This window comes from Acromyrmex echinatior, chromosome 17 (genome assembly GCF_024713525.1).
Source record: "Acromyrmex echinatior isolate Ae372 chromosome 17, ASM2471352v2, whole genome shotgun sequence".
NCBI classification, from domain to species: Eukaryota; Metazoa; Arthropoda; class Insecta; order Hymenoptera; family Formicidae; genus Acromyrmex; species Acromyrmex echinatior.
This window is the reverse complement of record NC_141868.1, coordinates 5,225,697-5,241,631: the sequence shown is the minus strand read 5'-3', so window position 1 is coordinate 5,241,631 and position 15,935 is coordinate 5,225,697. Positions and strand designations below refer to the sequence as shown.

Sequence of the window (15,935 nt, the reverse complement as noted above, 5' to 3'; positions counted from 1 at the left end):
TTGGTATATATCTTTAATATATATATATATATATATATATATATATATATATTAATTGTACAAATAAGTTTCCGCCGTTTTTTATCAAAAATTAAGCATTTATTGTGAAAGAACGATACATAATGTTTTATTGATGTAAGTCAAAATGTAAGTGCAAGTTCTTTTTGCGTTTGGCACGAATCTTCATTCAATAATGCTTCCAATTCCGCGTCTTCGTACACTTTCGGCCTTCCGCTACGTTCTTTGTCTTCGACGTCAAATTCACAAATTTCTTAAATTTTTGAAACTATTCACGACAACTTCTCTCACTTAAGGCAGTTTCACCATATGCTTCTACAAGCAATCAATGAGCCTCAGCTGCAGATTTCTTCAAATTAAAGAAGTAAATCAAAAGTTCCCGCAAATGACATTTATTCGACTCAAAACTCGGCATTTTCGCACAAAAAAAATATATGATATAAAATCGATGCTGATATAAAATCGCTAGTATTTCAAGGTTATGTTGTTGACAGATGTCTAACTTTACGATATAATGTTTTACATCAGACAATTTTAACCATAGCTTGCTAGTGGCGCCGTCTTTTGTCAAACGGCGGAAACTTATTTGTACACCTAATATATATATATACAGGGTGTCTCTTAAGATGGGTGGGGGTGGAGAATGAATTAAACGGAACAAAAATTCTTATGCCATTTTGAGATACTCGCTGTAGTTTTCGAATTAAAAAAAGAAACATCTAAGTTAATATGCGGTTAAGCCGCGCCGCGCGAATAGGACGGCCCATAGTCGAGTGGCGGCGACGGCGGTGCGCAAGAAGGGGGAAAGAGCGCTTCGTCGCCGCTCGAATAAGGATATATAAAAAATATTTAAAAGATTAAATTAAATAATATAAGTATATAATTTGTATGTATGTAATAATAAAGTATATTATATTTATTATATATGATGTGTAATAATATTTAAAATATATAATAAATATAAATAATGTGAAAATGAATTATATTTTGATGATATATAAAAAATATAAAAATATAATAGGATGAAAAATATTGGGAATTCAAATTAGTTCAGTCCGTTTTTTTGTGTTCAAAAATGCATTTATTTCAAAACAAATGAATGAACAGATTAATTGAAATATTGTCCATCGCTGGCTACTACTTTTTCCCATCTCTCAGACAATTATCGAATTTCATCTCGAAAAGATGACTCGTCTTTGGAAGCGATCCAATTTTGGAGAAGTGAACCGGTGATTTGCCAAATCGTGCTGCATCCTTCGGAACAACCAGTAATCAGAAGGAGCAATGTCCGGAGAATACGGCGGGTGCGGTAAAACCAATTTGAGTGTTTTAAAATATTTTTTTACGACTTTTGCGACATGAAGCCGAGTGTTGTCATGAAGAAAAATAATTTTATCATGCCTTTGCTCGTACTCCGGCCGTTTTTCTCGCAATGCACTGCTCAAACGAATCAATTGTAGCCGATCGCCCGTAATGGAATCGCCAGGTTTCAGCAGCTCATAATAAACAACACCCTTTTGGTCCCACCAGATACAGATCTTCGAACCATGCATGTTCGGCTTTGGTGTTGATGTTGAGATTGATGGCAACGATTGACCGGGCTTAGCGTAGTATTTTTTCTTCTTGGGATTGTCGTAGAATATCCACTTCTCATCTCCAGTCACAATCCGATGCAAAAAATCTTTTCTTTGTTGTCTTTGAATCAGCTGTTCGCAAGTGAAAAATCGCCTTTCAACGTCTCTCGGTTTCAATTCATAAGGCACCCAATTTCCTTGTTTTTGAATTATTCCCTTGGCTCTCAATCGTGCAGAAACGGCTTGTTGAGTTACTCCCAATGATTCTGCAAGTTCCTCTTGCTTTTGACTCTGATGTTCTTCGAGTAATGCCTCTAATTCTTTGTCTTTGAATTTTTTTAGCTGTCCAGAGCGAGGCTTATCTTCAATGCTGAAATCTCCATCCTTGAAACGTCGAAACCATTCCCTACATGATTTATCAGTTGGAGCAGTGTCACCATAAACTTCGATGGACTTCAGCTGTACTTTTCTTCCAATTAAAGCAGAAAATTAGAACCTCCCACAAATGCTGCTTGGTTAACACAAAATTTGACATTTCAAACACAGTAAAAATCAAGGTTTTTGTATTGAAACTCAAAGCGATATAAACTGAATATTATTAGCAGATGTCTAACCTCTCTGAAAACGCAAAAATCAGCTGTCATTACCATTCACAACCATTCACAACAGCCGGAGCCATCTTTTGGAAAACGGACCGAACTAATTTGTACTCCCAATATTATAAATTAAATTATATTAATTTTATATTATATGATAATGTTTTGATCAGGATATGAAAAATTTAAAATTTTGTTTATAGATATCATATAATATTTGGACAATAGAGTAAAAAGTAAATAAAAAACAGGGCGATACGTTAGTTAATAAATAATAAATAACTTCATTTTGTATTTTAATGTTTAAAGTAAATTTGAGAAAAATAGAAGGCTGGGATATTAGTTACTTAAAAATCTTGACTAGAATATCTCCTCCTAATAATTTAGTTTTAATAATTATTACACATTAACTAATTATTACACATTAACATAAATTTTTATTAGCTCTTTAAATTCGAGAAATTTAATAATTTATAAATTATATTTTAATAAACACTGATACAAAAAAGTACACTTGACTAAAGTTACTTTTATACATTAATTAAAATCCATTTACATTACTTTCCTATATAATTATTTTTAATTATTTTTTCCAATTAATTTAAATTAAATTTCTTAAATACATTTTTAATTATCTCTATAAAATTTTTCTTATCTATCAAAAATATTATTTATAATATATAATATTGAGAAATTTTAACGATACGCTATCGCTGACCACAGATGGCGTTTCTACCACCGGGATGTTCATCTTTTGTATGCATAATAAAAACAATAACAGTTCGAGTCTTCCCTGCGTCGCGATCCCTTCTCAACATATAAAGTTAATTATATTTAATTAAAAATAAATTTTTGAAATTATTATTATCACACCACTTTTTTTATTTCTAACACATTAAAAATAACAATTAATTCATTTTTTACTTTAATATTAATATATTAAATTAATTAATTATATTTACACAACTAAATACACATTTCTATATAATTACTTTATTACTACTTCTTTCAACTATTTTTATTTATAAGAATGACAGACAATTTGTTCATATTTTATTTAAATTTCATTCTATTAAATTTAATAAATTTATTATTAAATCCTCCTTACGTAAATATTTAAAATTAAAAATTATCCTTAATTCACTTAAATGTAACTCATTTTTATCTAATAATTCTACATTTTGATTTGAATTCAAATTGAAAATTTAATTCATTAATTATATTTCTTTGTAAAATAATTTTTAAGTAACAATACATAAAAATTTCTATTAGGATCCTTCTATCGTAGACTGTCATTTATAAAACAATTTCTTCTAACTCCTTAAAATACCAAATTATTTAAATTTAATGTTCAACATTTAATTTTCAATCACTTTTAAATTTCATTTACAATAATAGGGAATCCTAATTTCTTATACAATGTAATTAATTATTTATTAAATTTATTACTCTTTCTTTAATATATTATATTTAAATTTTTGCATATTTTACGTATAAAAATTCATTTTTATAAAAAAAAATCTTAATTCTTAAAAAGATCTTTTATACTCCCTTATTAAATACTAATTAATTTAAATTTATTTATAATTTATAGTTTAACCGCTATTGCAGGCACTAAAATTTATCATTATTTAATAAATATTAATTCTTAAATTTTATTTCTTATAATATAATTATTATAAATATTATCTATTACAAAAAAAATTATTTAAATTTTTTCTAATCATAAAATTTTATTTATATCTATAATTGTTAAACAAATTTCAAAATATAAATTAAATTTTTATTAAAAATTTTTACTTAGATCTTATTATAATTATTGTATTAATATGATAATTTTATAATATAATTATAATCTATAAATATTAATCTAATTAATTTAGATAATATAGATACTTTAAATACTTTTTAAATAATTTAAATGACTTAAAAAATAATTTATATATTATAAAATAATTTACATAATTTAACTTGCTTAAATTAAGGTAATTTAAATAAAATATATAATTTATTTATATAATAAAAAAAGCATATAAAATATAATGTATAAAATATAAAATACAATATAATATGTAAAATATATATATAATATATAATATATAATATATAATAATAAGTTTTATGCATGTTTACCACAATACAATTCTTATGCACCGTTGATGTATTGTATTTTTAGATCGATGCAATTTTATGCAATTTGACTGTTCTGCAATAAAATCAAATTAAATAATTGTTATAAATAATAAAATAATTATAATAATATTACAATATATATTTTAATGTAAAGAAGAGGCATAAACATTTTTGAAGTTTTTAGAAATAATTTATTAGGTGTTGGAATTAATTCGTAGCGTTTTACAAAGTATTTATAAGTTTTAAAAGTACTTTCATTAATGTATTTTTTAATGCTCATGTGAAATAAATAACATTCTTTCATTAAAAAAACGCTACGAATTAATTCCAACACCTAATAATTCTGTTAAATATAAGTTAAGAGCGATTTATAGGAAAGATAAATAATGAAAGTATTTTAAATAATGAAAGTATAATAAAAATATATACATAATTTATTTCATCAAAATAATCCTTTTTAATGTCAGGCATATCATTTTTAAAAATTTATTCTAGAAAAATTATGATTGAAAAGAAAATATAGAGGGATAAGGTAAATTAATATAAAAATTATAATTTATATTAAAAAATATTATAAAATATTATATAAATTTATTATTAAATAAAACCAAACAAGAGGTATTATTGACAATAATATTATTGAATATTAAATTTAATTTTTTAGTTGAAGTAATTTAAAATGAACTTCTAATTCATTATTTACTTCTTAAATATAATTTAAAAAGAACATTATATTTTCATTATAAAAATAATATTAAGATTTATATTTATTTAAAAATTTTTTTAAATTTTCCTAATATCTTCAATATTATGCTTTACATTATAAACTATCTAAATAATTGATAAATTATAAAATTACATAAATACAAATATTATGATAACTAAAATAAACAAAAATAAATATAAATATATATAACTTATAATAAATAAAATTAAATTTTTAATCGATAAATCTAGTAAAAATTTTAACTATAATATAAATGTATTACATTTCAGATTAATTGCGTTAATGTCGACAACCATATCGACACGTAATTATTATTTCTGAAATTAATTCATTCGTTTGAATAATATATATATTAGTTCAACATCTTAATACTTAGACCGTAGTGGCGCTTCGGATTGTAATGTTAATAAATATATTTACTCCTTTTTTCCTATAGATTATTTCTAATTATATCTTTTCTCTATAAAATCCTGATATAAAAGGAACATTCTTTAATGCTACACTTGAAATTAGTAACCTTACTATTACATAAGGAATTACTTCATTTAAATTTTCTAATCGAATATCTTTATTTTTTATAGAATGAATAACAGACCTCGCAGCCATAAACAACATAGACTTAAAAATTGCATGCACTAATAAATAATAATATGCTATTAATCTAAACCGAAAACTCAAAATTATTATTATCAATCCTAATTGACTTAAGTTGATAATGCAATAATTTTATTACAATCAAAATTCGCCATAATTTCCGATATAAATATAGTAATAATAGAAAAAAATCTAGAATTATCCTTACATTTATCTTCATCAAAAATCTATTAAAACGAATCATTAAATATATCCCCGCAGTAACCAATGTTAAAGAATGCACTAATGCTGACACTGATGTAGGAGCAGCTATAGCCGATGGCTGTCCCACAGAAAAGGGAATCTGAGCCCTTTTAGTAATAGCCAACATTATTAATAATATGAGATTTATTAATACCATTATTCTATAATGTACTCCAACTCGCTTCTACGACTCAAGTGAAAATGACGACTGCATCTCCGAGAGAAATACTGAGAAATTTTGCAGATAAAATGTGAAATACAATTTTGCACAAGAAAAGCGAGATAAATAATGTTACGATATAGATTTAAGAGAGATATTTCTTTAAAAGAAATATTCCTTTGAGAGAAATATTTTTTTCAAATTTGCAAGTTATTCTTCCAGTATAGAACACGTTGGCTAATAGAATGGAAAAAAATTACGTTAATCATTTGTACTGTCAAAGAAAATCAATCTACTCACTCGACTCTTTTTTCGCCTCGTGTGCAACTCTTTTATAATTATCATTTTAATACAATGATACATTATATCGCTTATAGAAGAAAATCGTTATTGCGATATAAATCCTCGTTACTTGGACTGATAAGACTTCGTATGAAAACACGAGAATTTCCAGATTCAGTATCCTGCTTCAATCTTTAATCTTCGCACGTCTGTTATAGACCTTCTCGTAGCAAATTTTTATAACAATTATTGAATGATAGGCAAGAATTATCATGACAAAATGTTTTAGAAAAGTTAGTATTTGATTTTTTGAGAACATTATTAAAAATTATTTTGCAAGAAAAATATTTTTTAATAATGTAAAATACGATCTTCGCACGTTTAAGTTACAAAATGCTCCTGAGCCAGAGCGCTCATGTGAACGCCCGGCGGTTCGGCCGCCGAGCCTCGAGCAATAGTGAAGGTAGCTCGCCGGATCGAAATGTGCAAATCTTTGCGAGCATTGATATACAATATGTAATATTATCAGGGAATGGAAGTAACTCGTTATTTATAACGAAGTTACCGTTACAAATTACTTTTTTTGGTAACCTTACTGGTTATTTTTTTTTCTTTGGTAACTGTAACGGTAACGAAGTTACATTTTTTTTATAATAATAACGAATTTTACAGTTACTTTTATCGTTACTTTACACATGATTGGACACGATACGACACAAGCCACTTACACTGTAAAAAGATTTTTTTACATATATAATAGATATAAAATAGATTACATGATTAGTCCTGTATAAAAAATCATACAATTTTACAGAAATTATATAAGTCCACAAAAATTATGTAAATTTTATTATGTAAATATATCTTATTTTATATTGAAAATCATGTAAATAACAAGATATTTAAAATATTTTCTGTAATTATCCAAATTTTAGTAATATTACGTAATATAATTGTTAATGCTTAATTTTAATTTCGAGTCTTGAGAGCGCACGAGGCAGCATAGTGGTAGAGAGCCTATAATCAAAGTGGCTCCATACGAGAGATGACGTCATGTTTTAGCGAAATTCTGTGAGAGAGAAAGAGATATACCGTTTCAGTCTATCCAACAGACTGTCAGTTTTAGGATTAGGTGCAACAGCATTGAACGACATAGATACATAAAGGTACATTGATAAAAATAAAATTATCGAAATTATTTTAGAAATATAGTTGGATATACAATATCGTTTTGTAACAATTCATTAAAAAGAGGATATGTTATGAAAATAATTCCGAAAGACACAGAACGCCGAATGAATTGGTTAAAGAGTATAAATGGCAAATATAAAAATTGGACACCGTCAAAAAATTCATCTGTATGTGAGGTAAAGTAATTTATTCTTTATAAATAATGTATTTAAAATATTAAAATAAAAATGTAACATAAAATATACACAGATTAATTATAATATTAGGTGTACAAATAAGTTTCCGCCGTTTTTTATCGAAAATTAAACATTTATTGAAAGAACGATACATAATGTTTTATTGATGTAAGTCAAAATGTAAGTGCAAATTCTTTTTGCGTTTGGCACGAATCTTCATTCAATAATGCTTCCAATTCCGCGTCTTCATACACTTTCGGCCTTCCGCTACGTTCTTTGTCTTCGACATCAAATTCTTAAATTTTTGAAACCATTCACGACAACTTCTCTCACTTAAGGCAGCCTCACCATATGCTTCTACAAGCAATCGATGAACCTGTTGCAGATTTTTTTAAATTAAAGAAGTAAATCAAAAGTTCCCGCAAATGACGCTTATTCAGCTCAAAACTCGGCATTTTCGCACAAAAAAAAATATATGATGCTGATACAAAATCGCTAGTATTTCAAGGTTATGTTGTTGATAGATGTCCAACCTTACGATATAATGTTTTACATCAGACAATTTTAGCCATAGCTTGCTAGTGGCGCCGTCTTTTGTCAAACGGCGGAAACTTATTTGTACACCTATATCTGAAGACACGGTAGTGTCTTGCCACTAAGTACGAAGGGTATCCAGAAAATAAGTTCCGTTTTTTTTTACAAATAAAGTTTTTATTGAAAAAATCTAAAATTTACATGGATAATACTTGACAACTTCTAGTCTTTTTCTACATAATTCCCGTCAATCTCAATACATTTTGTATATCTGGAAACAAGCTTCGAAATCCCTTCTGCATAGAAACTTCCCGCCAGTTCTTTAGTCCAGTTAGTTACAGCTGTCTGAACTTCCTCGTCGCTTTGGAAGCGTTTTCCGGCCAAGGACTCCTTCAGTTTCGTAAAAAGATGGTAGTCCGATGGTGCTAGATCCGGGCTATACGGTGGGTGGGTCAAAACATCCCAACTAAACTCTCCCACTTTCGTCTTCAAGCGAATGTCTTCCTGCCTTAAATTCTCGGACCCATCTCCGCACCATAGATTCACTCATCACACTCTCTCCATATACAGAAACAAGCTGTTTGTGAATATCAACCGATTTAAAATCTTGAGCAAAAAGAAACTGAATGATGCCGCGCAAAACAATTTGAGAAGGAATCGGAATGGAGGTGGCGGGACGCGAAGTGGAGGACTCCATTTTGATAACCTCTCCTGATCGTGTTTCACGAGCTACTGACGCCGAACACCGCTCATTCTATTCGGTAGCTTCCCCTCTTCAATGCTGTGTTGCCAGCTCGCTCATACATCGACCTTACTAAACGTATAATACAAACGGAACTTATTTTCTGGATACCCCTCGTACATGTATAGTCATCACATTGATTACGAATTTAATTCTTTCTCTTTTTGTCATAATCTTTATAAAATGGTATATACATATATAATATTTTTCTGAATTTTTGATTTCTTTTATATTATTACAGATGCATTTTGCTCCTAAAATGTGGGAACAGAAAATAGATAATAAACTAGCGCATTTAATAGCGCAAATAAATAGTGCAATAAATAACGTTTTGTATAAAGTAATGTGCAATATTACAAAATGTACAATATTGCAATAGTACAAAATAAATGAAATTTTATAATAAATAATATACGTTAAAGTTTCATTATTTTATATACAATATTATATATATTATTATTTTATATATAATATTTATTTATAATATTATTATTTTTTAATTTGTCACAATTTTTGAGCATTTTTTAGCATGAATTCAAAATTTAAAAAACTGGAGGGAATGTTTAAAACATGGTGGACCAATCACAAGTGATACCCGTATGGCGTCACTCTGATGTAGGCTCACTACATAGTGAAAGACACCTCTCTCTCCAAAGGATTTCTGAGACTCTAGCCGCTCGCCATGTTCGCTTCTTCTTCTTCTTCTTCAAGGCACAGAGAGGAGTGACCTCTCCTTATTATTTTCTATCACCGCGTTTAAAAGGGATTATCTTTACCTTGTAATATTATTACTAACGTTTGTATTAAAACAAATAAAGCAATCAAATCAGTAACAATAACATAAATTTTTCGTGTATTGCTGTTAAATGTATAATAATATATATATATATATATAATTATACATTTTATATATATATATATATATATATATATATATATATATATATATATTGAGTATGAGAATAAGTTTCCGCCCATTGCAGAAAGATGTCATTAGTAGCATTGCTCGTGTGTTCGATAGAATGGCAAGACATGTTTTTGAAAGGTGTGTGTCCAAACTTTTGAGTCCAATAGATGGCATTCGTTTGAAGCGTAACAAAGAGTAACTTTTTTTGCGTTGAAGATGTCGGAATTTATTCCAAAAAAGCAACATTTGCGGGAAGTTTTACTCCATTATTTTATTTTAAAGAAAAGTGCTGCGGAAACGCATCGTTTGCTCGTAGATATTTATGGTGAGCATGCTCTATCGGAAACTAGTTGTAAAGAATGGTTTCGGCAATTCAACAGTGGTGATTTTAACGTGCGTGACAAAGAACGCAAAGGGAAAAAAGTTGATGCAGAATTGCAAGCATTACTCGAAGAAGATTCGTGTTTATCGCTCAATAGGTTGGCAAAAGAGTTAAATGTTGATAGATCCACTGTTGGAAAATGTCTACACGCAATGGGAATGGTGCAAAAAGAAGGAAATTGGGTGCCATACAAATTGAAAGAGAGAGACATGGAAAGACATTTGGTCATCTGCGAGATGCTTCGTCAATGACAACAAAGGAAGGGTTTTCTACATCGTATCGTAACTGGCGATGAAAAATGGATCTACTACGATAACCCTAAACGCTTGAAGGCTTGGGCGATGCCAGGTGAACCAGGTCCATCAACGCCAAAACGAAATATCCATGCTTCGAAGATTATGTTGTGCATCTGGTGGGATCAAAGAGGTATTATATATTATGAGCTGCTCAAACCGTCCGAAACCACTGGCGATCGTTATCGGCTACAACTGATACGTTTAAACCAAGCTTTGAAAGAAAAACGACCGGAATGGGACAATAGGCACAACAAGCTGATTCTGTTACATGACAACGCTAGGCCATACGTTGCAAAACTGGTCAAGAAATACTTGGAAGGAGTAAAGTGGGAAATTCTGCCCCACCCGTATTCGGACATTGCTCCTTCAGATTTCCATTTGTTCCGATCCATGCAGTCGGCCCTTTCTGGAGAATGATTCAATTCTTATGAAGATATAAAAAAATGGCTTGATGAATGGATTGCTTCAAAAGAACCAGATTTTTTCATTCGAGGAATCCGTTTATTATCGGAAAGGTGGGAGAAAGTTGTCACTTCCGAAGGAACATACTTTGAATAAACTCACTTATATAGATTTGTTTAAATAAACACATCTTTTTCATTTAAAAAAGGCGGAAACTTATTCCCATACCCAATATGTATATATATATATATATATAATAACAAAATTCCTCGAATTTTGTTGAAATTAGGGAATTTAGTGATATTTCTGAAGATAGAATTTTAATAGTATCTTACTTTTCAAAGGCTTTCAGAGGATTCCTTTGAAAATCATTTTCAAGGGTCTGAATGTTCCTGAATTTCATGCGAATTCATTGATGTCTCTGAAACTTAAATAGATATACTATAAATAACACGCTTTATCAGTTGAGGAAGTGGGGAGGGGATGTACTACATAATGTAGAAAACTTATAATCCAGAGGTCCTAGATTCGAATCCCATTAGGTAAGTGTATTTTTCAAAATAATTTCGGGTAAAATCATTACATATATCTTGTATGGAACTTCTGTTAAATAAAGAAACAAAATTTATAAGTCTTAAAATATAAATTTTTTTTCAAGTATCACATTGAAAATGTCTGAAAAATTCTAAAAGTCTATGAATATATTGTAAAAAATTTTATGAAAATCTTTAAAAGTCACTGAAATATTCTGACAAATATCTAAATTTATATTGAAAAATTCTCTGAAAAGCTCTGCAACGTGTCCGAAAATATGGATATTTTCAGGAAAATTTTCAGACTTTTTTAGAAAAATTTTCGGAGAAATTCAGAGAAATTTTTTTACCAAGGTTATGCGAACAAATAAATGTAACGTTCACGCCATATTCACGCCGATCGTCGGAATCACTGCATAAGTTAATCTAGAACTGTGACTGATTGGAATTTCCAAGAGACGGCAATAAATTGTTCGTCAAAGTTTGTGTGTTACTTATGTTTCTAAGTAAGTGTTATGACAATTCTTGTGCTTAGACCCTTACTTGACTCTTTAGTAGTCATATTAGTATTAGTTTAGTATTTTGTCGATATTTTAACAATGAGAGGGAGCTGTATCATGGCAATTTTTAATCAGTGTTAATATATTATAAATTTTAATTTATAAATTCAGTGTATTTAATGATATCGATACTTAATGAAAAACAATATATACTGTAAAAACAAAACAATATATAATATAATAAATAAAAATTATGCATATTTTGCCAAAGAATCGTATATTATATCTAAAAATTTTTTCATTATCTCTCGTGCCGTTTGCGTAACGTCAATTTCTCACAGCTGCATCCTAATATGACAAAAATGCATCAATTTCATCTAGAACTGGAATAGGCGAAAGATTAATAGATAAATAGTTATTGTTGCACAATGCGTTTGCAATTTTGTCTATTGTGCTGGCAAACTTTTCAGAATTACTATTCTTTCTTTTCTTGCGGGGCCCACTATCTATAAAAAAAGTAAATATTATGAACAATAAATCCCCAACAAACGAGAATGGATTGAAATGAATTGAAATGGATTCATATTTTCAGAAATATTGATTCAATGTTAAAATGAACACTTTTCAATTCTGAATGCATTTTTATTTATTTATAGGAATTGCATGGAGCATATCTCTATGCCTTTCAATTTAAAAATAATATTAGCTTTTTCTGTGCATCGTGAATAATACTCAATTCAGAATTGTGAATAAAAAGTACAGTTTTTTTAATTCAGTTAAATTAAAAAATATCAGCAATTTCTGTGCAAACGTGATACTACTCAATTCAATATTCTGAATATGAAATGCAGTTTTTCAATTTAACTGAATGTTACATCCTACAGACGCCACGATTTTTTCTTTCTCTTCGCCGCGACTATGGTTGGCGTCTACGAGACCCGAGCAGCGCCTTCTGATAACGGACTGACAGAATTGAAAAAGGGACCGGACAGGCGCCGCGAAAACTCGTAAATGTCAATCAACTTGGAAAGAATAATAATCTTAATGTAGGCCCGAAAAGAGACAAGATTGCAAAGACATTATAAATGTGTCGAAGTCACGCAATAATAAAAATCTAGGCTTTATCATCCGAGACTGACTAACAATTTTATCTTAGAAAACAGGCACCATGTCGCACTTAAAAAAAAAAACGTAAACGCATAGAATAACTTCCAACAGGAGCGTTATCTGAAACCAGACTCGCAACTGACAATGGTAGCATGGTAATCATCTGTTATCTAGCCATATTTTCCGCGAGAATAACAGAATTCGTCATCCGTCTCGGAGCAATCTTGGTTCTTTAAGGAAAACCATAAATCACTTTCTCTTCTTCTCGAAACTCTATGTACTTTAGATCAATAACGATAGAACGTTATAAAAATCGTAAATCTCGAGTGACATTGCAACTAACTTAGCATCCTAGACAAAGGGCTCAACACCCTTTTTTCGGAGTATAAATAGAGGTCCCGCGGAAGCACAGAGCGTCAGTACCAAATTTTGAAGCACCCGGTTCACGTCAGTACGAAATCTTGAAGCACCCGGTTCACGTCAGTACAGAATTTTAAACCATTCAGTCCACGTCAGTGGAGTTCGCGCTTAGTTACTCACTGTCTTGGACAGTGATAATCATTATAACCCGCGCTAATCACGCCAGTTCGCGATCCCGTCCGAGTGTGAACTTGTAATCAAATCGCAACTGAAGTTAGCCATACGCCACGGCGACTAGCCTTCGCTGACGACGGATCTCCTTGGCCACTCGCCTAGAACCTACCCGATATCTTGGGGACAGCTACTAAGTAAGTCATAATTATTTATAGTCCACCCCCGCATTTCCCATGGAAAAACACATTCATTGTCAAAAACACACACACACACACACACACACACACACACATACACGCACACACATACACGCATTCATCCACAAGATAGTATATATTTTTTCTATAGATAATATATATTTTTTATATAAAGAGAAGTTATAATGTACAAAACCCTTTGTTTATTATTTTATTAATAAATGTAACTTAAGGTATTCCTTTGTCTTTTATTAATATCACCTCTCGCATTCACTTCCCTCGAATACCCGAGATCGCACGAGGTCCAGTCCCGGGTCAAAAGGATTAAGTTCCTTGACCGAAAAAGTAGAACCGACGTTCGCACTATCCAGCGGAACAGGTGTCATAGCATCCCTTCGGAGGTTGACTCACATTCCGGGATTTAAAAGGTGCGTACGATTCACAGATGTTCGCCTCCGCGCGTATACTTGTGAGATTGAGTCTGACCATCCTTCCATACCCTCTCCATTCTCCCTCATTGTCTCCTTGACCAAATTTTCAAGGGTTTGGACGTAACATGAATAAAAAAAAAATTTTTATTTAAAAATGGACCATAAGTGCTACTTAAATTATTCAAAATTATAAGTAGGAAATTTTTCATTTTAATCTATCTCTGGGAGTACAAATTAGTTAGGTCCGTTTTCCAAAAGATGGCTCCGACTATTGTGAATGATTCATAGTGACAGCTGATTTTGGCGTTTTCAGAGAGGTTAGACATCTGCTAATAACATTCAGTTTATATCGCTTTGAATTTCATACAAAAACCTTGATTTTTACTGTGTTGGAAATATTGAATTTTGTGTTAACCAAGCAACATTTGTGGGAGGTTCAAATTTTCTGCTTTAATTGGAAGAAAAGTGCAGCTGAATGCTTGTCGAAGTTTATGGTGACACTGCTCCAACTGATAAATCATATAGGGAATAGTTTCAAGGATGGAGATTTCAACGTTGAAGACAAGCCTCGGACAGACAAAAAAATTCGAAGACAAAGAATTAGAGGCATTACTCGAAGAAGATCAGAGTCAAACGCAAGAGGAGCTTGCAGAATCATTGGGAGTAACTTAACAAGCCGTTTCTACACGATTGAGAGCCATGGGAATAATTCAAAAACAAGGTAATTGAGTGCCTTATGAACTGAAACGTTGAAAGGCGATTTTTCACTTGTGAACAACTGATTCAAAGACAACAAAGAAAAGATTTTTTGCATCGGATTATGACTGGAGATGAGAAGTGGATATTCTACGACAAACCCAAGAAGAAAAAACTACGATAAGCCCGGTCAATCGTTGCCATCGACCTCAACATCAACATCAAAGCTGAACATTCATGATTCGAAGATCATGCTCTGTATCTGATGGGACTAAGAGGGTGTTGTTTACTATGAGCTGCTGAAACCTGGATTCCATTACGGGATCAGTATCGGCTTCACAATTGATTCGTTTGAGCCGTGCATTGCGAGAAAAACGGTCGGAATATGAACAAAGACATGATAAAGTTATTTTTCTTCATGACAACGCTTGGCCTCATGTCGCAAAAGTCGTAAAAAAATATTTGGAAACGCTCAAATAGGATGTTTTACCGCACCCACCGTATTCTCCGGACATTTCTCCTTCTGATTACTGATTGTTCCGAAGGATGCAGCACGTCACCGGTTGACTTCTTTCGCAGAAATCGAAAATAGGCTCCAAAATTGGATCGCCTCCATAGACGAGTCATTTTTTCGAGATGGAATTCGAAAATTGCCTGAGAGATAGGAAAAAGTAGTAGCCAGCGATGGACAATACTTTAATTAATCTGTTCATTCATTTTGTTTTGAAATAAATGTATTTTTGAACACAAAAAAACGGACCAAACTAATTTGTACTCCCAACTAACTAAATTCAAGATCTTATTTTGTGACACACACACGCCGCTGACAACAGTAATGGCTGATCGAACTTTCTAGAAAATGCGAGCGCGCGCACGCGCTTGCATCTCACTCGCATTTGCGATGCACTGTTATATATATTAAAATATATTTTCTTATACGCGAATTTTAATATTGTATTATATTAAAGATGCGATAAAAA

General features: G+C 30.7%; 1 protein-coding gene and 1 long non-coding RNA gene across 3 annotated transcripts in view; one reads left to right on the top strand and one right to left on the bottom strand.

The window, feature by feature from the left end:
• The window catches only part of LOC147906885 (uncharacterized), a 365,738-nt gene that overhangs the window by 73,189 nt on the left and 276,614 nt on the right, over positions 1–15,935 (bottom strand). The window lies entirely within an intron of this gene.
• On the top strand, positions 6,699–9,376 carry LOC147906900 (uncharacterized). 2 transcript variants are annotated; one of them, XR_015547933.1, is made up of 3 exons: positions 6,786–7,493; positions 7,582–7,694; positions 9,212–9,376. It is a non-coding gene; the product is annotated as an uncharacterized LOC147906900 (long non-coding RNA). The 2 variants fall into 2 exon arrangements; XR_015547932.1 differs by lacking the exon at positions 9,212–9,376 and having other exon boundaries at positions 6,699–7,493; positions 7,582–7,760.